Raw genomic sequence first — 24,592 nt, forward strand, 5'->3', positions numbered from 1 at the left:
TGAATCATAAAGTCCTAACCTCAGGTTGAAGGTGGAAATCATTCCTTCAGGGGCTAATGTACAGGTACAGTCTGTGGAATTAAACTGATAAGAGATGACATTGCATTAGGAGGTTACAATAATAGTATCACCTTAAATTAAGCTCCCTGGATGAATAGAATAAACCTATTACTGTGAGGTTCACCTCAGTCTTGTAAAATGCCTGGCACATCAGAAGTTCTGGAAGAATGTCAAATAGATGATATTAAAAAGTGAGGTATTCTGAGAATGCAGTGATAAGGTTGAGAATTATCCTATGAGGTTCTTTCTTTCTTTTTTTCTTCACACAAATATTTCTTAACCTATCACTTCCTGGAGGACACTGTCCTTGGTGATATAGCAATGAATAAAAGGGGAAAAATTTGTTCTCCTTATGAATCATTCCTGCTAAAGGGTAAAACAAATGATCTTTAAAAATTGTGAAAACGCTAAGGAGAAAATACAGGGAGAGACTCTAATGTACATTGCTGGTGTGTACATTTTGGATAAGGTGGACCATACATGAGTGTCAACATTTCTAAGAATTAGAAGACAGAGGGTAATGGTCTTTAACACCATTCAGTCAGTGGCACACAAAGGCCTTTGTGGGAGTGAGGCAACTAGCTTCTACTGCTTCACCACTAATTCTTTGAGCAAATTATTCCCTCCTGTGGGCTCAGCACACAACTGTCAAATATGTAGGTTGAACTACATGAGCTCCAAATCTTTTAGACTCTAAAATTCTCTGAGTATTAAGGTTTCTTTGATGATCTCAAAGAAACCTATCAACATCTCACAGTCCTACAGTACCAGACCAGTTATGTCTATATCCATAGGTTCCATGTTGTGGATTCAGCCAATCAGGGTCTAAATATATTTTTTAAAATTGCATCTGTGCCAGGCAGTGTGGTACATACCTGTAATCCCAGCTACCCAGAAAGCTGAGGCAGGAGGATTATAAGTTGGAGGCCAGTCTAGGCAATTTAATAATACTCTGTCTAAAAATTTAAAAAAATACCAGGGACTGGGGGTGTAGTTCAGTAGTAAAGCCCCCCACATTCAATCCCTGGTACTGCAGAGAACAATATTGCATGTACAGACCTTCCTTCTCTTCTCCTTATTCCTAAACAATAGTCTAACAACTATTTACATAGTATTTGCATTGTATTGGGTATTTTGACTAATGTAGAGATGATTTAAAACATAGAGGGGAATGTGTGTACATTGTATGCAAAGACCATGTCATTTTACATAAATGACTTAACCATCCATGGATTTTGGTATCCTCAGGGGTTCCAGAAGCCAATTCCTATAGATACCAATGGACAATTATACTAATAAACACATTTTATTTGAGCTTTCTGGTCACTTAGATTTTGGATAAGTAGAAATATATATATATATATTAAAATCAGGTCTTACAAATTGTTTACCAGTGGTAAAACTGCCATACCTTTGTAATTATCTTCTATAATTTTAGGTAGGCAATTTGATTCTCCTCACTGGAGATAAGTATAGGGAGCAAGCAATTTATATGAGTTGATTATAGTGCATTTTGCTATAATTTAGTAGTGAAAAAGCCTGGTTAGAATTCCACATTCACTATGACACCTATTTTCTGACACAATTCAGTATCACACAGGTTCCTTAGAAATTGTCAGAGGAAATGTAATTATCCAAAATGCTGAGATTACTTAGTATAAATTAGCCTGCATGTTATGGATTCATGGCATCTTTATACTAAAAGCTGGTTTCCAGGCAGAATGGAACTTAGCCAGAGCTGCTGCTCCAGACACGATATCTAACTTTACTGAATTCATACAAAGAAACGTGATTTTTTTTTTTTTTGGCAACAATGTTGGGGTTATGCTTTTAACTTGCCAAAGCAAATAGCTCAGCTTTCTTGGAGCATGGAGTTCCTCTAGGTAACCTTGGTATATTCTTCTTCTTTCTTTTTTCTTTTTTTTTTTTAGTGGTGGTGGGGGGGTGTAAGGACCAAATTACATGGTCCCTGGAACCTGTAAAGCAATTATTTGCTCTGCTGATTAAAAAAAAGTGTTTTGTTGCTATAAAAAGGGGTGTGTAGGTAGCCTGAAACTAGGTTTCGATTTGGTCATTGTACCAGAGTTCTGGGAAAACAGACTGTTCTTTTGAATTTCTGAACAATAATAATTTGTTTAAGACATTTGCACAATCATGATAAGTAACACATCTAGATAAGAAAGTCTTGAATTGGCAGAGCATCTGCAGAAGGACCCCTACATAGATGAGCACAGCTATGTTTAAATTAAATTAAGTGGGCACCAAGGGATGGAAGTAGATAGGGAAGGGGAGGTAACTGAAGCAGAAATAGTTTGAAGCATAGAAATGGAAATGTGTATAAACTGTGAAAATTTAAAAGGCATTAGATGCCATAAATGATTTTATTAATTTCTCTGGAGGTTTGATTAGGCGAAAGAAATGATTTACTTAAATGACCATGGAAAGAAGTAAACCTATGCATCAAAATTGAGGAGAGAATTGCTTTGTGTGTGGGTGCTGTGGAACCAAAGTGCATTGTCTACATCCCTGCTCCTCCAAGTGTGACCTGTGGAACATCAACATTCATTTATGGAAACTTGATAGAAACATAGAACCCTAGGCCCCATTCTAGACTGACTGAATCAGAAGCTGCAATTAGCAAAGTCTCCAGGTAATAGATATGCACGCTGAAATTTAAGAAGCACTGCCCCAGAGTTGTTACAGCATTCATTCATTTTTTTCCATTCAAAAAACATATTTTGTAGCTTCTTCCATCTGCCAAACATTAAATGAGGCACTAGGACAGAGAGTTACAACAATGAGTAAGACATGGTCCTTGCAGTCAAAGAACACATCATTGAGGAGAACTTAGAGGATATATTTAAAGTGAGGCTTGGAAGAGTCTGTGCTTGACTGTGGGATGCCAGGGTGAGAATATGGATGCTGTTCCAGTGGTAGCCCCAGGCATATGAGGGTTATTGCTATGTTTACAGGAGACTAGAATGTAAAAGAGAATGCGTATAACCTAAAGCATTGAGACTGGGGATAGCTCTGAAGTGTTTTAGGTGGAAATGTCTCCTGGGCCCTTGGATTTGAGAGCAAAGACCAGCAAACCCTGTCAGCATGGACCAAATCCTGCCTTCCCCTTAATTTTGCAAATAAAGTTTTATTGGAACACACTCTTTAGTTGACTTAACCATCTGGCTGCTTTCATACTCTAAGTACAAGTTGGGTAGGTGCAACAGAAACTGGGTGGCCACAAAGCTGAGATGTTTTCTCTCCAATCCTTTTCAAGAAGTTTGCTGACTCCTGCCCCTGAACACTGAGAAAAGAGACCTGGGATGGAGACAGCTATGTGGACTTCATAGCAGCCAAGGAAGTGAGTGAGCCCATGCCAGAAGATGGGATATGAGAGGAGATGAGGGCCAGGTCAGAGCCCTGTAAGAGACACTGATTTCCAGCCTCTTTGTGTGCCTCAGGAAGCTCCTCTAGCCAAAGTATTTTTTTCCCCTTGATAACTTTTGCAGTAGTTATTTGATTTTCTTTTTATCTTGACACTTGCACATTTATTAAACCAAGAAACTTAGCGCTAGTTCAGCAAACCATCCTGCATGTAATTTATACTGCTAATAATTTAGCGGATGATGTCTGGTAACAAATAACTAGTACCTTCAAATCAAAACTGTGAGTAAACATGATCGTTGGGGCCTCACAACAGAGTGGAATCTCCTCTTCCCATGAAATAGAAAGGGAAAATTGAATTTACACGTAGATGTGTTTAGTCTGACTGCTGTGGCTGGCAGGGTTACACAGAGGCGTCCACAGCTCCTGCAAGTCCCCTGTCCTCCTACTGCATTCCCAGAGCAGTGCTGACCACAAGCTCCCCTTTTCTTGGTGCTTTGCCTAGGTGTGAGGTGCTGGTCCCTCAGTCATACAGCAGAGGCTCAGAATGCAGGGGCTAAGAGGGGAAGTGGGATTCTCCTGATAGTCTAGTGCCTACAAACAGAACCTCGTGTGTGAAATCTGCACATTTAAAGTGATTCGGGGCCATAAACTCTTAAGTACCTCTAGCTCTTGCATTGCTGTAATCACAGTACCTGACAAGTACAACTTAGAGGAGGGAAAGTTTATTTGTGGCTCTTGGTGTCAGAGATCTCAGTCCGTAGACAGCTGACTCCATTGTTCTGGGCTGATGGTGAGGCTGAACATCATGGGGGAAGGGTCCAGTGGAGAAAAGCTTCTCAAGGTGGAGTCAGGATGCAGAGAGAGAAAGGGAGGGTCCACAGGGAAGAGGCACCTTTCCAGGAGAGGCCCTCAGTGTCCCACCTCCTTCAGTCGCGCCCTACTTGCCTACAGTTACCACCCAGTCCATTCAAACTAGGAAGGACTGATTTGGTTTCAGTTCTCACAATGCAATCATTTCACCTCTGAGTATTCCTGCATTAACAAGAGATGGGGGGTGCGTGTTATGGCTCAGTGGTAGAGTGCTCACCTGGCATGCATGAGGCACTGGGTTCGATCCTTAACACCACATAAATGTAAAATATATTGTGTCCACCTAAAGCTAAAAAATAAATATTTTAAAAAAAGAGAGATCTGGAGGGACACTTTATATCTAAACCATAACAACCTCTGAGGAATCACATAGAGGTCTTTGTGGGTACAACATTTTAATGAAATCATAAGAAAAGGAAAAGGTTGCAGCCATCTGTTCTTAGCCTACTGTGATTAGAAAAATAATGCGGGTAGTGTAACTACAGGGGTCCCAGGTGAGGGGAGCTATGGAGGAGAGAAAGGCTGCAGGTGGAAGTCAGCTCGGCACCTTCCTGATGGGCAGAAATTCAAATCTCATCCTATTTTATACTAGCACAAAGGTGTCTTTTGTATTCTCTGGTGCCAGGCCTGGTGCATGGTACCTTCCTGACATCCTGTAATTTCGCATCCTGTGGATACAATTCAGAGTTGCAAAATGGTTGATTTATATTTAATCCTTTGATCCTTAGGTCAGAGGGACTCCAGTAGCTCTTTTGATAGGCCCAAGAGATAGTGGTGCCAGATTACAGGTGCCCCGTCTTCTCCATTTCCACAAACCACTGTATTTCTGGCATGTCTCTCCCTCCCTCCCTCCCTATGAATGCCTGATGCTGCTGTTCACAATATGGCAATGTTAGGGTTTTCTGACAGGGCCCTGGATCCTCAGGGCCTTTGTTTATTCTGGAACCAAGTGGCACCAAAGCCTGTGTCACAGCTTGCTCTTTAGGGGGTGAATAAAACCAGTGTTGCAATGCCCAATTTCTTTGTGTAGCCTCCCCTCCCCCACCCCAGTCCCTGTCTTTTGTTATTTCTGCATTTTTGTGACTCTCCACTAGAGGGTGGAGCAGAGGATTGATGAATATGATGATCATGGCTACTTAGAGTGGACTGTGCTCAGCACTTGACACATTAGCTCAGGGAAAACTCCTGGCTCCCCTCATAGATAGGCCCAATCCAATAGGTTTTTTTTTTTGGGGGGGGGGTATCAGGGATTGAACCCAGGGATGATTCACCTGAGCCATATCCCCAACCCTTTCTTTTTTATATCTTATTTAGAGACAGTGTTTTATTAAGTTGCTTAGGGCCTCACTAAGTTGCTGAGGCTGCCCTTAAACTCAGGATCCTCCTGCCTCAGCCTCTGGAGCCAGTGGGATTACAGCCGTGTGCCACTGCCCCCAGCTAGATATCTAGATATCACTATTAAAGAGGAAGCAAGGGAGGTGCTGAGAAGTTAAATCATTTGCCCAAAGCCAGATTGTCAAAGCCAGAAAGTGACAGAACTGGATTTAAACCAGACCAGTGTGGGAGTTCCTAACCACCATGCTAATTGACAGCAGGAACTTCAGACACAGGAGACTTGAGTCCCAAGGCGACCAAACTATGGCTTAGGATTTTTGCAGTCTCTGCTTCAAGGAGGATATCCATTTGTTACCCCTCGTTCCCCTGGGCTTAGACACACTGTTAACCAGTGGTGACAGAACCCGCAGTTCTGAATAAAAAGAGCATCCTTACAAAGTTTGCCAATGAGGCTTGTCTGCCGGCATCCCCACAGATCTGTGACTGTACATTTTCTGTAACTTCATTATAAAAAATTCTCTTTATGGAAAGAGAGCAAGTGAAGTAAATATTTAAAAAAACATCAAAACCAACAGAGCCACTTTCAGGGTGCAGCCTCTTCCTTTACTCACATCTAACAGCCAGTTGGACCCCAGACTCTAACTGGAATAGGGACATTGATGGCTGTTTTCAGATCTTAACCTGTTAGAAACTGCCTTGCCACAGCTGGATGCCTGTTTCCCCTTGGGTTCTCTCCTTGCCTGGTTTCTTTCTGTCTCCCAGGGCTCTGATCGGCTCCTTCCAGGTTGAGGGGAACCTTCTGTGGAGCGGTTGTCTTTGGCCCTCTCCCTCTGCCTTGGAAGTGCCCTCTTCCTTTCACCTCCAGCCAGCTGAAGACATGAATCTGCTCCACATCGAGGCCACATGGATCCCATCTTATTTATTCTCAAACACCAGAATCTAAGTCACTTAAAATTAGTCTTGATGCTGTGAGCAATTAGGTAAATTTCTCCCTTATGGGACATTTGAAAGTGGCTTATTTTTAAAACTCCCTTTAGAATGAGTTCTCTGACACATCACTGTCTCATCTAAAAAACAAGCTCCAAAAGATCTTTATAGATTGTTAGCTTAGTTGTAAAGGTTCATTGGAAAAAAGTGGTTGAAATTCTTTTCAAGAATTAGATTTCTAGTTTTCTGTGCATTTCATCTACGCATGCTTTCCTAATACGTTCCTCTAGTGTAAACAACCCAAGATCTCATTGCAAGTGAATAAAGAGTCTGTAAATTGATTTCAGCTGCCATGCTCAGTGCTCCTAGTCTACAGCCTGTTCAGCGGTAATGGAGGCTGACATGGGAAATGCATCCCAGGGGTCAGGCACTCACAGCTGTTCCCTGGAGAAAGATATACACTTATGATCTCTGTTTTGTAGAAGGGAAAGCCAGACACAGAGTGCTTGACCAACTTGTTTAAGGTCACACAACTCTTAAGTGGTTGAGCTGGGATTTGAACTCAGGCCATCTAATTTTAGAAACTGTGTTCATACCTCTTCTTTTATACCTCCTGACACACAGACAAGGAAGGTTTAACATGTCCTTTACAGATCCCATGACTCTGAGAGACGCTTGCCAATCTAATTTAAGGCATACTGTGTTAAATACCACAGTAGAAACATAAAATCGAGTGCTCTTAAGCCCTGGATATTTTCATGTGATGTTAAAAGCCATTTGGGATCTGCTTTACATCCCAGAGAATGATCAACTCCTCAGATAATTGAGGAAAATGAGGTTAAATGAGATGAAGGTCCTATCGAAGCTGTCATTTCCTTGTCAATCACCACTAATAAGGGTCAAATGACTTTTCTCACACTGTTTCCTAAGAGCTGTACTTGCCTCCACCAGCAGGTCCCTGCTACCCTGGAACCAAAAGTTTTAATTCAGTCCTCAGTTAGTGTTGCTTTCAAATGCTTTGTAATAAGGACAGTGTCCTACAGAAAGATGGAACGTGGCCTACACACCCTTTTTAATGGAGATGTGGAAAGAACGAGATTATCAATTCCAGACCCCAGGATGGAGTAGAATTTGCCATGTCTCCCCAAGCTCCTCCGCCTACAAAATGGGCAAAATAAAACCTGCTCCCTCCTCTTCACCTAGTGGGAGTATTGTGAAGATAAAAGGCAATAATTGGTGTGAAAATGCCCCGAGTTGCCTAGATGAAAGCTCTCTGTGATCCCAGCATCTCATTAGAAAGGCTTTATTGGGATTTCAGTACAGTTTGGTGGCTCATAGAAGAAGCTCTTCCAACTGGCCGGATGAAGTCCTAGGTCTTTATTTCCAGAAGAGGATTAGTTGCTGCAAATATGGGCACGTTGACACTACCCAAGACAGGGACAGCCTGGAGGGTGAGGACAGAGGTTGCATCTTTTGGGAAGTACTGTCTGGCCTTCCTTGACAGGCTCCTGTGATGGATCCCTGCCTCCTGCAGCAGCCATTGGAGATGTTAGGGTGCACCGTTTCTGTTGGGCCTGGACGGCCCAGAACACATCCCCATCTGGCCGTTCAGCCCAGGCCTGCCCAGATGTTATTGACTCAGTTCCTTCAACCATGTCTGACCTGATGAGGTTTCGAATCCTCTCATTCTCTTCCAGACCTATCCCAGTCCTTCCTTAATCTTAGAAAGGGGTACCTAGAACTTTGCCTAAATAGTCCGTCCAAAGCAGACCACCACGTTATTCTGCAGACATAGCTGAAGATGAGAGTTTCTTGGTGGCTTCGTCCTACTTCAAGTACTATTGAGGTTACACCAATTATAATTTCTACAGCTGTATCATAAGTATCTCACTAGGTTGTGTCTCCCCAACATTAGCGATGCTTTTTTTTTTTAAAAAGATTTTCAGCAAAAAATTATACTTACCTCTCTTAAATTAGAATTTTATCAAATTTCACGTTAGACTGTCAGATCTTTTTAAATACGCATTTTGCCATCCAATGTATTATTGACTTCATCCAGGATGTAGTCCGAGCTTCTAAATTTTTATTCTACAAAAGGGATAGAGCATACTTCCTGCAAATATGCTAATTTTAATTTGATCTGTTATACATGGACAGTTTGGGTAAGAATACTCTCTGCTTTTGGTTAAATATTGCCTGGGAGTAAGGCCAAGAAATGTTTCCCTAAAACTAATTCATGTCTATTATAAATGTCAATCATCAAGTTGTTCACCTACTTGATTGGACTGATTTCTGTCCTGTGTGTTGTAATGGCGTCCTCCGTTCTTTGCTAACTCCATCTTGTCTGCTTCATTTTCTCTGATCTCCTGATTTTGTGGTTTTATCCTAGAAAGAAGTAACTGGCCCTAGTATGATATGGTTTGTTCCTAGAGAGACTGACTTGGCTCCTTGGCACCACCAGGCTCAATTCCCTTTACAACCCCCTCTCCCATCCCACTGATTCTTTCTGGGATCAATTTCTAGTCCAACTACTTACATCTTGGAGAAATCTTGTTTCTTTCTTTTCTTTTTTTTTTTAATTAAATGGAGACTTTGTTTCATTCCTTATTTCTGGCCTCCCTCTCATGGATGGGGAAGCTGGAAGGCCTCGCTGGCAGATTGACCATCTCATTTGAATATTTCCTGTAAGCCTGAGGTGCCGCTCATCCAGGTGTGAGATTTGAGTTCATTTAGAGCTTTAGAAGTTTTGGTCCTCTCCAGTTTACCACACAGTGGCTTCTGTTTTCTCCTTTGCAATTCAAAGACTGTTCTCCTTGGCAGGGAAGCCAATGGCAATTGGAAAGAAACTGTGCCCTCCTGTGACATCCATCAGCATCACATATGGATGCCAGCCAATGGACTCAGGCCTTCTTTGATGTTTTTCTGGTTCTGAGCCTCCCCAAATTCTTTTCAATGCTTCTTCCCCTCTGTGAATGACCTTTATTAAAATACCAGCATGTCAGAGGAGGGGTGTACTTTGGAGCATAAACTAACCAATGAAGTGCCAACATCTTTATTAGATGTACCCTCTCAGTTGCAGAGAAGGAGATGGATTTTGAAGGAAGACACCCTGAATTGCCCACTAGGCTGGCCTGAAATATTTTAGCTTCTGGTACCACTGAGTGGAGAAGAGCCATACTCCATCCTGGAGTCTTGTTTGCAGGAATGAAGAGCAGAAGAAATGCAGCAGAAAGAAATTTGGGTTAGGAATCAGGAAGGCGGGCCGTGTTCCCAAGATCTGCTTCTAAAACACCTCCAAGCTTCTGTATCCTTCTCTGTAAAATGAGAACACCAAATCAATTTTAAATCATCTGTAAAGTTCTTTCCAGTACATAATTCTGAGGTCTTTTATCCTGATCATATCCCAACTATAGCAACACAGTTGGCTCTGTGTTGCACAGCCTCTCTGGGCCTTAGATTCCTCTATTTTAAAGTATGTCTAGTGGTATGGTTTTCTGCGTGGGCTGGGGCTTCACAGAAGCCTTCGGCAAAGCAGGGTACGAATCAGGAGGAGGGACATCTGGTTTCCCCTCCCTGTTCAACCAGAGCAACCCCAACTTTACCTTTTGGTCTTTCACAGAAGTTTTCATTAGAAGACAGATTTTGGTTATCCTTGCTTTGTTTCGTGTTTGCCTACTATGGACTGTTTCTGGAACTAGTTCATGTAGTATGATATCCTAGATGACTCTGAGGCCCCCATGTAGCTCAAGATTTAGATAGGAAGTTCCTTGAGAGTTCTACATTACCCTCCATATGCCCTATAGTTCTCCATATGCCCTAATGTATAATAAATAGGTGTTCAATAATGTTTGTTGGGCAAACAGAATAATAATAGTGATAAATATCAGAGAGTTCTTAATTCTATGTCAGGCATCCAATGTTCTAGTCGGTGACCTCAATTAACCCTTAAATTCAGCCTATAGGGCAAATAGTATTTTATCCCATAGCACAGGTACAACAATGGAAATAGTAAGACTTGGGTGGGAAAACTGATAGAAAGCAGAACCAAGGCTTTTAATCACCTTGTTGCATGGCCTCGTTTCCATCTATGGGACATGAGGACCAAAATCAGGGATGAGGAAGCTGGAAATCCAGACCCACAGGAAGAGGAGTATCATCTGAAGATAATCCCTAGAGAGAAAGAGATGATTCCAAGGTGTAGGAGAAAAGGCCTTGATGTGAAGTGGAAGGTGGATTCCATACAATTTCCCAGACCAGGAGCATCAGGATCACCAGGAGCCTTATTAGAAATGCGGAATCTCAGGCCTCACCCCAGACTTCCTGAATGGGAAGGACTGCAGTCCCTTTTCAAAAGTTTGTATTTTAATAATCCCTGGATACCAAGGGATTCTGCTATAGGCAGAATGGCTGCTGTAGAACAACTCCAGTGACTGATTTTGCTCCCTGAAGAGTGGTGACATTTCTGGCTTTCTCACTGTTGTAACAAAAATTCTGAATCTACAACAGTATTTTGAAGTAAACCTGGACAAGAAGTTTGCTTGGTCTGAAAGACTCTAGGTATCAGATTCCTTTTTTCCAACTTCTGTTCAGTCTGTGACCTGAGGCCCATCACTTAACTCCTGATTCTTTGCCTGTTCAATGTGGTTAAGGACGCTGCGCTCCCTTATTGGGACAGCCAGAGAAATGTGTAATTAGTGGTTGGGAAGCATCTAGTGCCCAGAGCGCCATATAAATACTGCAGGATAATAACTAGTTATGGCCTTAAATGCCGCCTACAACTTGACACATTTAAATTTTCCTACTTGAATTTGTAAAGTTTGAAGTTAATCTCACAGTTTGGTATTTGCCCTGATTTTTTATTTTATTTATTTATTTATTTATTTTGTTGTTGTTTGGTTGGTTTTTGCTTTTTCTTTGTGCTTCTTTTAAAATTCCAGAGAAAGTAGTTTAAGAAAATCAGAATCTTCAGAGAGAATAACAATCAAAACGTAAAGTTTGATTGTTAGACATGGATTCTGCACAAGTTTTGAACAGAAAAGTGAGAGATGCCCCATGGGTTCAGAGGTTATTGGCACTTAAGATACTACTGGGGCTTTGAGGTTCTAGGCTGTGAGTCTTCAGAGAGCTCACCATATCCAGCATTTTCATTACTGCTTGATTTTGTAGTGACCCTCCCTTTCCTATTTGGAATCTGAGAAGTCTGCACAGTGTTTTCTACATGGTCATTCTTTATTCGACTTTGGCAAACACTTTCTTTTTTTTAGGAAACCCTACTTGCTCTGCATATACAATCATTTGAGATTAGATTTATAAGCTTGCAGGCTGGTGTGTTTTCCTCTAGTGTGAAATCTGTTTTCACCTTAATCTTAAGCAACTGAATGGCCAAAATAAAGACCCAGATGAAGACCAGCAAGAACACTCCTTTTGAGAATTTGACAAGGGCTGAATTCATATGGAGAATAGAAATATGGATAGACAAAGATAAGGACATAAAACAGCTTTTATAGTGACTGTGTGGTATGAAGAAAAATACTAAATAACCATGGCTTTTATTTTGTATATTTTAACTTTAATATCAGAGCATAATTACTGAGCAGGAAAAAACCTCCACCCTTTTATTACCATTTCCTGACATTTTAAATTACACACTATTGCTGAATTTAAAAAAGAAAAAAAAAAAAACAGAACAGCAGAATGGATTATCCAGATCCTGAATCAACACACTAATTTATAAACTAAGTCTAAAGTAAACAATCTTATTTCTCCGTGTGCCTTATGCTGGAGGTCGAATGCTCACCATAGCTTAAAATAACAAGTTGAGACATGTTTTCATAATTGGAAATAAAAAAGAAGTCCCACCATCTGCTAATAAAAAGAAAAGTTTTGCAACAAAGCTAACAGCTCCTATCATCTCTGAAGAAACATCTCTAAATCCTTCAGAATTTGGAGCTATGGGAGCTGAAATCACCAGGATGCCATGAACTGATGACGGATTACCTGGAAAAATCATGCTTAGTCTTAGAAGGCCCACGTGGAATCCTTTTGGTAGTTGGTCCAACTTTCTGTGTGGTGTTATTCGTTGCAGACTGAAAAGTGTTCCCTTTTCAAGTTCAAATGAGTCAAGATGAATTGGAAAGACAGCAGCTTCTCCCTCTACCCATCTCTCTATAGGGCATGGCTGGACCCAAGGATGGCTTCTGTCTCCACAGAGCTCAATGGCGATTGCTAAGCACTACAATAAATGAAATAGCAATGAGTCTGACAAATTGCAAGTGTTGGCAGCCAACAGAAAGGAAGAGTTTAACTCCTCATCTTGCACCCTAGCATTAAGCCTTCAGATAAGGAAAGAAAAATAGCCAGCCATCAGGACAGTGTGCCCTTCATAATGGAACATGATTCAGCCAGAGATATTTCCTCATTTTTTGGATCACCTATCTTCCCTGAGCTTGTCTTTTCTTATCGGGTGTAAATTATTTGTTTGCAATTTTTCTGAAATTGCTCTAAGAAGATCAATAGAAAACCTGCGAGGAGAGAGAATATAATTTCACTACCCTCGGTTTTCTGAAAGTCTGCTGTTCTTGAATTGTGTGCTTCCTGCCAGGCTGGGGATAATGAATGCTTCGTGCGTCCTTAATCCACAGAAAATCATCAAGAAATAAGTGTGTTTAGTCATCGTTTGGACCACCACAAAGTGTTTTAATATTACCCTCTTTAGTTGGCAAACTTGTACAATAAAGAAACTGGGTTTGATTCAATTAGATAATTTAAAGTTTCCTCTTGTAACTTTTAAAACAGGAACTGCTGCTTTTCAGAGAAAAGCTATTTTTTTTTCCTGAGGACTCTGAAGGCAGTTTTCTGTCTTTCTCTCTCTTTTGAATTCCCAGAGCTCTCACCATCCAGACCATTCATTTCTCACTCTTCTGTATCCACTTTCATATGCCATAATTCTCTTTTTATGCCCTAACCTGACCAGACTATAAACTCCTTGAAGGTAAGAGTCATTGACCATATTTCTTTATTTCTTAAGGTGCCTAAATCAGCAGGTGGTCAGGGCAAAAATTTATGTAGTATTTAATCATGTTTAATGAACTAATTCATTTCTAATTAGAAGTTTACCCTCATTTTGTTTTAAAATCATAAAGTCATCTAAGTCTCTTTCTAAAATGACCCTGATTTCATATACCATAGTATCCTATACTAAAGTGCTTCTTGCTGGCTCTGGGTGTATAGGATAGTCTGGGTATTATACCTTTTGGATCTTGTTTGAATCAGTGTTGCTGGGTTGAATGAGTTCATCTCAGTACACAGGTCAGATTGGACCATTTCTTTGTGAGTTGGAAATAATTCAGAATTGACACCACTCTTGAGAAACTTTCATAATTGGAGCATGATAAGAAAGAATACTTCTCTTAGATGGGTATTATTTACTTACTTATTGCAATTGATAAGGAAGTAACAAAGGTGATCTTTCTGAAACTTGTTTTCAGAATTTAACTTTGGCTACCAGTTGACCTTCAAGAGACAAACACATGCTCTTGGATGTTGTGTGTGTGTTTTCCAAAAACAAAGGGGTTATTTAGTATCTAGACCATATCATTTAAATTCTTAGAAATCCCATAATTGCAGATTTGTGGCATGTATATTATATGAAGAAAAGAAAAATAACCCATGAAACTTTGAGGACTTGTTTATGCTCAGAATACATCACAGAGGAGTAAAGAGGAGAGTGTTGGTGGGGTGTTATTGATTTTATTTTTAAAAAAAACAAGTGCACAGCTGCTTATATACATCGAGTCAAAGCAGAAGTTTATTACAGATGTGAAATTATGCTGTGTGTACCAAGGATAAATGTTTATTCATATTCTAAATTTAACCACCCGTACACTTAAAGGTGGCACTTGGAAGTCAGTTTGCCATTTTGGCTCCTGTGTCAGGAATTCTCCCTGCTGCCACGTGGGGCAGAGGCAGCGCTATGGAAAATGCAGAAGGACAGCCAAGCTCCCTCCCCTCCTGTCAGGTAAAACATTTGACTCTAGTTTATAAAAGGTGAGTCAGAATTGCTGTAAAAATAGATGACCAGAGTCACCGCCAGGTCTTGTTTTAGCCTGTTCTATGATCTAGAGGGATCCAGAGGGTGCCAGAGGTCATCAGGTGGGGTCCTGCAGGGGACAGAAGGCACACTCAGCTGAGATGTTGGAAAGAAGTTGACAAGGTGTAGCCAGGTCAAGAGAACCACAAAACTCCAAAGCATCCAGGAATTTCCAACAGGGCCCCTGGGCTTAAAGGGGCAACAGGAAGAGGTTGTTTTGTTGGAGCCTGGGTTCGGCTAGAGACACATGAGAGGGGCTAAGACAATGGGAGTGGTGAGGGTCACATCTGCTGCCTAGACTTAAGCAGGAGAGCAGGAGGGAGCAAAGGAGTAGACACCCTGGCATCTCTCCTCCTGCCTTCCTGTTTCCTCCCACGCCTCCCATTGTCTGAAACACTGGAAGCCAGAGGCAAGGGGTCTGCACTGTGTAGTTAGTAGAAGTCGACCCCTGACCCCAAGAGATTCCCAGGGAGAAACAGAGAAACCCCTGTCAGAGAGACAGTTCTTCCCTTCAGATCTAAAAGTGACAGCGATTTTTTTTTTTTCCTGTTGAATTGCCTGGGAGATGGAGAAGTACAGGGAGTAGTTAAAGAAGGGAAGTGAAAGGTCACCCTAAGGAATCAGAATTTAGGTGAAGGTTTGACTTACTTGATTTGAAAAAGACTAACGATATGATTTATATCCATGAGAACAAAAAAATAAACTGTCAGCCTTGTGGAGTAGTGGTTAAGAACATTCATGGTGGAGTGAGAAGTTCAGCTTCCATCCGAGCTTGGCCCCTTACCAGCTGGGCTATCTTGGTTAATTTTCTCTCTGAAGCTCTGTTGCTTGTTTTTAAAGTAGGAATCGTTATATTGTGCTACTCCCAAAGGATTCATGGAAAGCTGAAATGGGAAGATCATTGCAAAGTGCTTGGCCTGGGACATAGTCAGCACTCAGTAAATATAGCTACCAGATGCTAATACAAACTTCAGAGAGGCTGTCTCAGAAGATGTCCTCTCTGCGTAGGAAGTCAACAAGGGTGAGGATAAGGGCATGAGGTATTTATGTTTATTGAAAAGCTGTATGAACTGCAATATCCTGAAGAGTGCTCTTTTAGTCTGTTTTCTGTTGCTCTAACAGAATGCCAGAGACGTGGCGGGTTATAAAGAAAGGAGGTTGATTTTGGTTTATAGTTCTAGAGGTGGAAAAGTCCAAGAGCATGGTGTGGTACCTGCTTGGCTTCTGGTGGTGGGCTTATGCTGCTTCAACTCATGGCATAAAGCAGAAGGACAAGCTTGTTTGTGCAGAAGAGGTAAAACAGAGGGACAGCCTCACACTATAATAACTGGTAACTAATCCCATTAGATAAGAGCCAGAACTCACTTGAAAAAGGCATTGATCTGTTCATTGGCTCCACCATGGACCAAACACCTCTCATAAGTTCCCACCTTCCAATAATCATGCTGAGGACCAGGCCTCAGCATGAGTTCCAGTGAAGACAAAGGGTATTGAAACCATGACCAGTGCCCAGCCTCCTGTCACATCATGGAGTGAGAGTCTGGCTTATCTCCCTGATGTTGGTGCCTGTGGGCTGGGGAGTGGGGTCAGCAGCTAACTAAAGGAGGCTGGGCTGCTAGATTCCTATCAGAACAGGGCTGAGAAGACGGTGCCCCAGGCCTTGATCTTTTCTGCCTCCCCAGCTTCAGACTGAGGTTGCTTTTGAAAGATTTCTCAGGGCCCTGCTCAGAATCTTGCTCTGAGAAGATGAAACAGCATGAGGGAGTCATATGATAAGAGCACACCAGGAAAAAAAAAAATGAGGTGTCTTGAGAAAAAAAAAAGGATCCAAGGAAAGAACTGCAGATGAGTTGAGTCCTTTAAGTGAGTCCATTCTAATTGTTTAGTTTTAAGAAATGAAAATGGGAAGCAGATTGGATGAACATAGCAACAATAGCAGACTTGAAAATTAGGGTCAGAATGCTGTCCTAAATCCGTGACACGTGGCACAGGTGTGGATTGAATGTGTTCCTACCATTGGCACTTTCCTGGCTTATTTCTGCTGCAGCCCTCAACTCCTTTCCAGTTGATGAGCTGCTGCACCCCCAGCCCACCCACAAGCCAGCGACTGCCCGGGCAGTGTCTTCTGTAGTGGAGACCCCAGCCTCAGATGTCAGCGATGGGGTGTGTGTGTTAGCTAGTGAGAAGGGCCAGACAGTAGCACAGAATACACTGTGCTGTGGAGCCTGGCAGTCTGTGACATTTTCAGGATTATCTGGTTTTTAACAATCTGTGGATTTGACCATCCTGTTGTAAGAAAGTATTTAAAATACACCTGCAAAGCCAAATGATAAATAAATTCAATCTCATGGTTATAATTTCACCACGCAAGTTGAGACTGGAAGCTTTGGGCAAATAGAGTTGTGGCACAATTATGCACAATTATGGCTGGTGTGGATGTCCTTAAGGAGAATCCAACTTAGGTTTTTAGATTTTGTTTTGTTTTTGTTTTGTGTGTGTGGTGCTGGGGATTGAACCCAGGGTCTTATGCATGTGAGGCAAGCATTCTACCAGCTGAGCTATATCCAGCCCCCAACTTAGTCTTCACCTCAACTTCGTGGTCACTCAGTTGGTTGATCAAACAAACATGTATTGAACACCTGGTGTATACTTAGCATTAGGCTTTGAGAGGCACTAAAGAGAAGAAATCTACAGGGGAGGTCTGAGGGCTGAGGTTTGGGGGACACACAAATGGTTCCACTAGTGTGGCTTCCAGTGGGATTTCCACCTCTCTTTCATTCCTCCAAGTGCCAGAGGACACTGCCTGGGAGTCATCATGGTAGGAGTTCTGCCTTGAGCTGCAGAGTTAACCTGCCACAGGCCTTCAAGAGAAGGTGAGACAACAGCTCCCTCCTAAAGAATCCCCTATGCTGTCTCCCTGCTTATGACAGATTGCAAGCAGCCCCTCTGTCCCAAAGTTGCTGGACCCTCCTGCAGTTATTTGCCTTTGCACTAAAGATCAGCAACGGTGGCCTTTGTTAAGATGCAGACTCTAGTGGACATGGTTATTTTTGCTTTTGTAAGAAAGCACTTTCTTCAAAAATACTTAGTGTGGCGCATGCCTGTAATCCCAGCAGCTTGGGAGACTGAGCCAAGAGGATTAGGAGTTCAAAGTCAGCCTCAGCAACCTAGTGAGGCCCTAAGCAACTCAGTGAGACCTTGTCTCTAAATAAAATATGAAAAAGATCTGGGGATATGACTTGGTGGTTAAGTGCCAATGGTTCAATCCCCAGTACCAAAAAAATAAAATTAAAATTAATGCTTAATGTAGACCAAAAAGTCTCCTTCCTTCTCACCATGCTCAGAAGTGAAAATGTCATCCCAGCCCTTTCCCCTCCACCCTCCCTGCATCCCCAGAGCACCCAGCCTAGAAACTACTCATCCTTCACTGCCCAGCTCCATGGTTATCTCCTCTCTGACATTTTTCCCATCAGCGTCCCACTCAGTGGTGCCAGGAGCCTGGCTCCTGCCTTTGCATTTACACAGACCCACCCCAGTGACCCCCTTCACCTCTGTTCCTCTGGAAGCAGGAACTGCTGGAGGGGAAAGACCCTGCCATCTATGTGTCCCTAGGGCCTAATCTGGGATCAGGAACAGAGTGACGGGTAAATGTTTGTTAAGTGGACAAATTAGGAAATGAGCAAGTGATCTTTTAGAAAGGCACAGGTGTGTAAATACACAACGGCTCCTTACGACAGTGGCGCCGAACATAGACAAACAGAGGTTACCAGCACAAACAGCCTCAGACAGAAGCGATTAGAGAAAGGTTTGTTTTAATATTTGGTTTCAGCTTCTGGTAGTGGAAGCAGGAACTTTCACGTGCTTCAATTAAGAAGACAAATGTCCTCCTGGGCAAACAGGGAAAGGATGTGACTCTGCCACCAGTACATGGCATGGCGGTTACAGCCTTATGAAGACATGCAATGCCAAGATAACAGCAGGGAACGGGCAGGGGCCTATTCTTGCTCTGTTATGCAATGTAAATACTTTCTCTTGCAGAAATCATTGAGACCACTTGTTGTTCTTCTTAGCCCTTTAATTATAGACTCTCTGATGCTGTCACCTACCCTGCTGCAGGATGACAGGCAGGCTTTCCTTCCTGCATACATTGCTCAAGCACTTGGCCTTGAGGTGACAGTGCTTGCTAATGTGAGCCTAATGTGAGTTCTGCATTCGCATCTTGCAGGGCCTCCTGGGGCTCTGCTGCAACCGCAGGGTCCTTGTTTCTCCCTCCTGGTGTCACAGGCATGCTTCTCAAACTGTTTTCTTGTTTTGCTTTGCTTTGTGGTGTGGTTAGTGAGGTGTCTGAACTGTTGCTTGTGCATGTGTTTGTGATCTTCAGAAATATTGTTTTGCAAGAAGTTATTTTTAAAGCAAGTGATAAAGAAACCCCAGAACACTGAAGCCTTGGAGCAAAGCAAAATCTGAGTCTCAGGAGGTTGCTCATCACTGAGCCAACTTGTCTGCTAGCCAGCTGACTGGGCCCCATCTACTGTTATATCTTACTCAAGTAGGTCAGGATTGGGCTGCTTATAAATGAAGACAGACAATAAACTTGTAGAAAGACCCAATAACAGGTTTAACATTAAGAAGTAAATGTAATTCTCACAATAAAATGTGATAGGCCAGCCTTCCCAAGATGACCACTGGGTGACCAAGGACTGGTCATGATTTCTTCTTCTTTTATATTTATTTATTTATTTATTTATTTATTACAGTTTAATAAATAGTTCTCTTAATGACTGCAGAAATGTAAGGCTGTTTGGTAGTATTCAGAAACATCACAGTAATGGTGGTTTTTCTGATTGATTTGTAGTCTTTAATAATTAGAAGGAGTGTAAAACGTCTGTCAAACCATTAAGACTGCATTTATGCATATATCATTTTCAGGATTATTGGTAACCTGGGCCTATTTTCCCTAAATAACTTTGCCTCTTTGTCTTACAAGGCCCAACTCCCTCACATTCACCTCAGTGACTATACCTTTGGTAGTAACATTCAAAGTTGTATATTGTAGGGATGAAGGATTCTTTTTCACCCCAAGTATTGGGTAGGCAAAAGGTGGCTTTCAGTTCAGGATGTGTTACATGGGCCTTCTTGAGACGTAAGCCCATTGGTCTGATGAATCTGTCATGTTTAGGTGTTTTCTTGTAAAGCCTTCTCCAACAGAGCAGACTTGAGCAACCCTCCTCTTCCAGGCCTTCTTTATTCTCTTTCCTGTTTGAATCACTTTTAAGACTTCTGTTTCTTCCTGGGCACCAACCTTGGGAAGGGGGGACTTCCCCTTCCTCCCCCCCTTCTCTTTTCACTTTTGTTTAATCTTGTGGAAAGTACTTTCACTTGGGTCTGTCCCTCTCTGTCCAGGAGATAGGCTGGTACTGCTCCCTGGGGAGTCTTTTCAGCCATTCTTTTGTTTGGTATTTCTCTTTTCATGCATCTTTTTCATTTGTATTTTCTCCGCACCGCGCTGTGTGTGGTAGAGTTTGGCCTTCAGACCAATCTTTTTTTTTTTTTTTTTTTGCCTTCTTTGAATGTTCTCCACTTTTCTTCTTTTTTTCTCATGGTAATCCAAATGATATCCATATTTATGGTGTAATTCAGTATATTCATTTTGTGGCATGGTGACAGCCACAGAGCTGCGGGCACAGCCTCCGGGGCCAGAAGCAGCTCTCAATTTCCAGGTACCAAAGACCCAGGAGCTGGCTCCTTGCAGCGCAGAACAGGAAAGAGCTTTAAAACTGCAGGGTGAGGAGCACGCATGTGCATCCTTTCTGAGCCTCTCTTTAAACCAGCTGGCCATGATTTATTCTTTTTTAAAAAATATTTATTTCTTTTAGTTGTACACAATGTAGTATGCTTATTTTAAGTCCTTTGGGTATAAACCTAGAGGTGGGCTGCGTAGGGGTCTCTGGACATATAGCAGTCCTATTCTGAGCAATCAGAAATCAAACATAGTAGTCAGGTATATAGTAAGATGGTACTTTTATTATGAAAGGCAGATGGGAAGACTGTTAGCCAGGTGGGCTTGCTAACCACTGAGCCCCAGAATTAAGCAGGCTTACCTGTGCCCAGGTGCTGCAAAGCTAGACCACCAGAAAGCAACCCTTCACCAGCAGGACAGAGCCCCAAGGGCTGGCCAAAGCCAAGACAAATCATTTCCACCTTTCCAGTGAAACAGAATAGGCCAGGCAGAGAGAGTCCCCGAGTTCCCTCCCTGAGCAGCAATGCTTTCTAACACTATCTTCATGCAGAAGCATGTGCTCATCTGGACTAATTCTCCCCACATGGAGATGAGGAAACTGAGGCCAGTCTGGCTCGAGGTTGAGGGAGGAGCCAGCAGTCACCCAGGACACTGAGAGTGGAGCTGGGACAAGAAACCCATCGCTGCCTCTCTAACTTCTCTTGGTGTGTTGACCAGAGGCAGTCATCTGATCTTGCCTGGGACCCTCAGTAGAATTCTTTCCTTCACGTTTGGACACAGAGCCCGTGACCCTCAGAGGGGCAAACTCCACCACCACTGGCTGCTTTCAGCCTGTCAGAGGACAATGAGCTGGAGAGCGCTGACCACCGTTAGTGAGCAGCTGCCCACATGCCCATTCTTGATATGAACTGCTGTAGTTATAGCAACCACACCAGTCGTCATGACTAGTGCCAGTTGTAAGGAATGGCTGTGCGAAATCCCAGCATTCATTCATTGCCAGACCAGTAGCAAGTTGACAAGCCAGGCCTAGGCATGGGCGGAGTATGTATTGATAATGAGTTCTGGGGAAGAGTCACATGCAATACTGGTCCTACATAGAGGGCCCTTTCAGATCATCAGGGAGGGATGCAGGGAAGGACAGGAGGCAGGAAAGTAGGGAGAGAAAGGGGGAGGGAAGAAGCAAGAATGGGAGGAAAAGGGAATTTTAGTTGTCAGAATTCACTTTTCTAAACGATGGCAGAAAATTGAATAATGTCACCATTATTCCGACTTCTCTAGTACTATTTTTTACAACGCTTAAACCATGTTTTATCATTGAAGCAAACCAGAAATAAAAAGACCTGAAATTTTCACTTTGGCTTCTGCATCACTGATTCCTCTATGGGGCTGAGGCTTTGAGGAGAAAAATCATTAGGCTCTGAAGCAAAACAGATCTGGATTTGAATTTCACTTGTTCACTGGGCATGTGACCTTGGGAAAGATAACTTAATCTCCTTGAGTTTCATTTTCCTCCTCTCTAGGAGATAAAAACACTTGTTAGCCTCGGGACTTCTTAGGTGCCTTGTTAGCACCTTGAACTTTCTCTATAACACTTTTCAAACTAGTTACTTGCTTAATGTTACTTTGACCTTGTTGCTGGACTGAAGGCAGCTTGAAAGGAGGACTGTTCTGCCTTAGTCACGACTCTGAATTTGAAATGCTGTGCCCAGCATGGAAGTATTTGCTGGAAGAATGATGGGTGGATAGGTGTGTGAGTGGGTGATGGGTAGATGGATGGGTGGATAGATGGGTGAATGAGTAGAAAGATGCTTCAAGAAAATGATAACCATTCAATATAATATGTCTAAAGGGACTACCCCAGGATCTGGAACATTTCAGGCACTTAAAAATTCTTTACTGCTTTTGGTGGAAGACCTCACCTTTTTTTCCTATCTCTGTATTTCAGGATTCTCTGACTCTCAATATAATAATGGGCAAAAATCTTTTTTAGCTGGTCAGTAGCAACATTGGTGGGGACATGGTATGTGGGTTCCTTTCATGGGAATTTAGTCTTTCATTGCCACAGCTATTCTATATCTGAAGAGACACCAATGCCCACAGTGAACTCAAGCCATTCAGAGGATATTGTTATAATAGGAGGGAAGGGTGGTTCTTCTCTCTCTCTCTCTCTCTCTCTCTCTCTCTTTTTACCTGAAATTGTACCCAGGGGTACTTAACCACTGAGCCACAGCCCCAGCCCTTTTTTATATTTTTATTTAGAAATAGAATCTCACAAAGTTGCTGGGGGCCTTACTAAGTTGCTAAGGCTGGCTTTGAACTTGGGATCTCCTGAATTGTTGGGATGACAAGCGTGCCCCACCATGCCTGCCTCAAGCGACTCTTCTATATGGCAGAGGAGAAGATGGCTGGAGGTACAACCAAATTGTCCCCTTCTCTTAGAGCTAACCTCCTCAGGAAGCATAATTACCAAGATGTAGCTATGTAAAATAATCTCTTTCCTTTCCATTCCAACAGTACTTCAGGCTACTTGTGCTCTGCCACGTGCCACTTTGACCTTATGTTATAATGCCATGTGTGTGGCCAGGGGCCTGACACTCAGCAGGCAGCCAGCTCGTGCTTGTGGAGTGAACGAATGAGTTGATGTCTTATTCATCTCCCGATTCCTCGTGGTTCCACTCTGATCTCACATTCATATCTGCACCAGTGTCTAGTGCAGTATTTCCTGCCAAGTAGGCCATAAGTGCTAGGTAAATATTTGTTGGATGAATAAATGAATGCCCAAAAGGGCTTCTGGAGGAAAGCCAGGAGGACCTTCCTGTGATGAAAAGAATTTGTAAAGAGGCCGGAAAATGCTGGAAAGGAACAGGGAGAGGAGAGGCAACTCTCTAGCCTGAATGGAAGTACTGGTTGTGAGGTTGTCTCTAAAGAAAGAGCAGAAGAAGAAATGTGCCTGGTCAAGGAGAAACGACCCACCAGGAAAGCAGCCCATCTGCTGGGAGAAGTCTGCATTTTCTAGAAACTTGGAACCATAGATGGAGAGAGGACCCTGGGGGTGCAGGGTCTGGCAAACGTTTTGGCAAAAGCAGTGAGGATGATACCCAAATTGGAGCTCCTCTGTCTTTCGTCGCCCTCACCCCTTTGTTCCCCTTTATTGCCATCATTTGTCTCCAGGTAACTGCCAGACCTCCCACTCACAAGTTCCATCTTCACTATTTCCATTCACCCTCCATCTCACTTGACTGTGGTTTCTATCCACACTAATGCTGCAAGATCACCAAACCCCCTTGTTGCACAGTGACAGGTCCTGTCCTGCTTATCTCCCTGGAAGGGATTCTGAGTTGTTGACCACTTCCCCCTTATGACTCATACTTTGCCCCCGTGTTTCCCCATCCCGTGGTTTCTCTCTTATCTTGCTGGTCTCTGCTCATTTCCCTGCTCTCCACGTGCCTTAAATTTTGATGCTCCTGCAGGATTCTGCCAAAGGCCTTCCTGTTCCACTCTGAGTATCCACCCTCTGTTGAACCTCGATTTTGGTGACTGCAGCTGCTACCTGTATGTAGGTTTCCCTTCCTAGAACCCCAGCCCAGGTGTCTCTTCTGGACTGCAGGCCTCTTAGATATGCCCAGTTGGCTGTCCCAGAGTCATCTCTTTCCAACAATGGACAGCCACAGCCATTGCCATCTGCCCAACCTGTTTCTCCTCTCCTCTGCTCATTTCACCCTCTGAAGCCAGAAACCACTCATCTTCCTCTGCCTATGCCCCAAATCATTCCCCACCCCCTTCTTAATGTGGATTCGATTTATCACCAAGCCCTGTAGATTTTCTCTTCTCGGTATCTTTCAAATACCATTTTCTCCCTCTCCACTGACACTATCAGAGCTCAGATCATGGTGTCACCCACCTAGGTTACTGAGCAGTCAATTGGTTTCACTGTCTTTCCTTGCCTCTCTTTCATCGTCTCTTCCTCCGATCCAGTTTCACACTGCAATAGGAGTGACTTTATCACATTTAAGCTAGATTCTGTGTTCTCCTTGCTTGCCTTTTCCCTTGACTCTGGAGCAAAGGTAAGCTCTTAACATAGTTTTAAGCCTTTAATTATCTGACCCCCAATGTACTTGTCTAATTTATCCTTAGCTGCTCCAGAATGTCTCCTACCTCAGTCCTCCACCATCAACTACAGCCAGCAG

General features: G+C 42.7%; 1 protein-coding gene and 1 pseudogene across 2 annotated transcripts in view; one reads left to right on the forward strand and one right to left on the reverse strand.

Moving 5' to 3' along the window:
• Chn2 (chimerin 2) overlaps positions 1-24,592 on the forward strand; it is a 301,879-nt gene that overhangs the window by 115,349 nt on the left and 161,938 nt on the right. The gene's annotated exons all lie outside the window — the stretch shown is intronic.
• LOC107146137 lies at positions 18,787-20,354 on the reverse strand (annotated as a pseudogene).

The sequence above is a fragment of the Marmota marmota genome, unplaced genomic scaffold (genome assembly GCF_001458135.2).
Source record: "Marmota marmota marmota unplaced genomic scaffold, marMar, whole genome shotgun sequence".
Classification (NCBI taxonomy): Eukaryota; Metazoa; Chordata; class Mammalia; order Rodentia; family Sciuridae; genus Marmota; species Marmota marmota.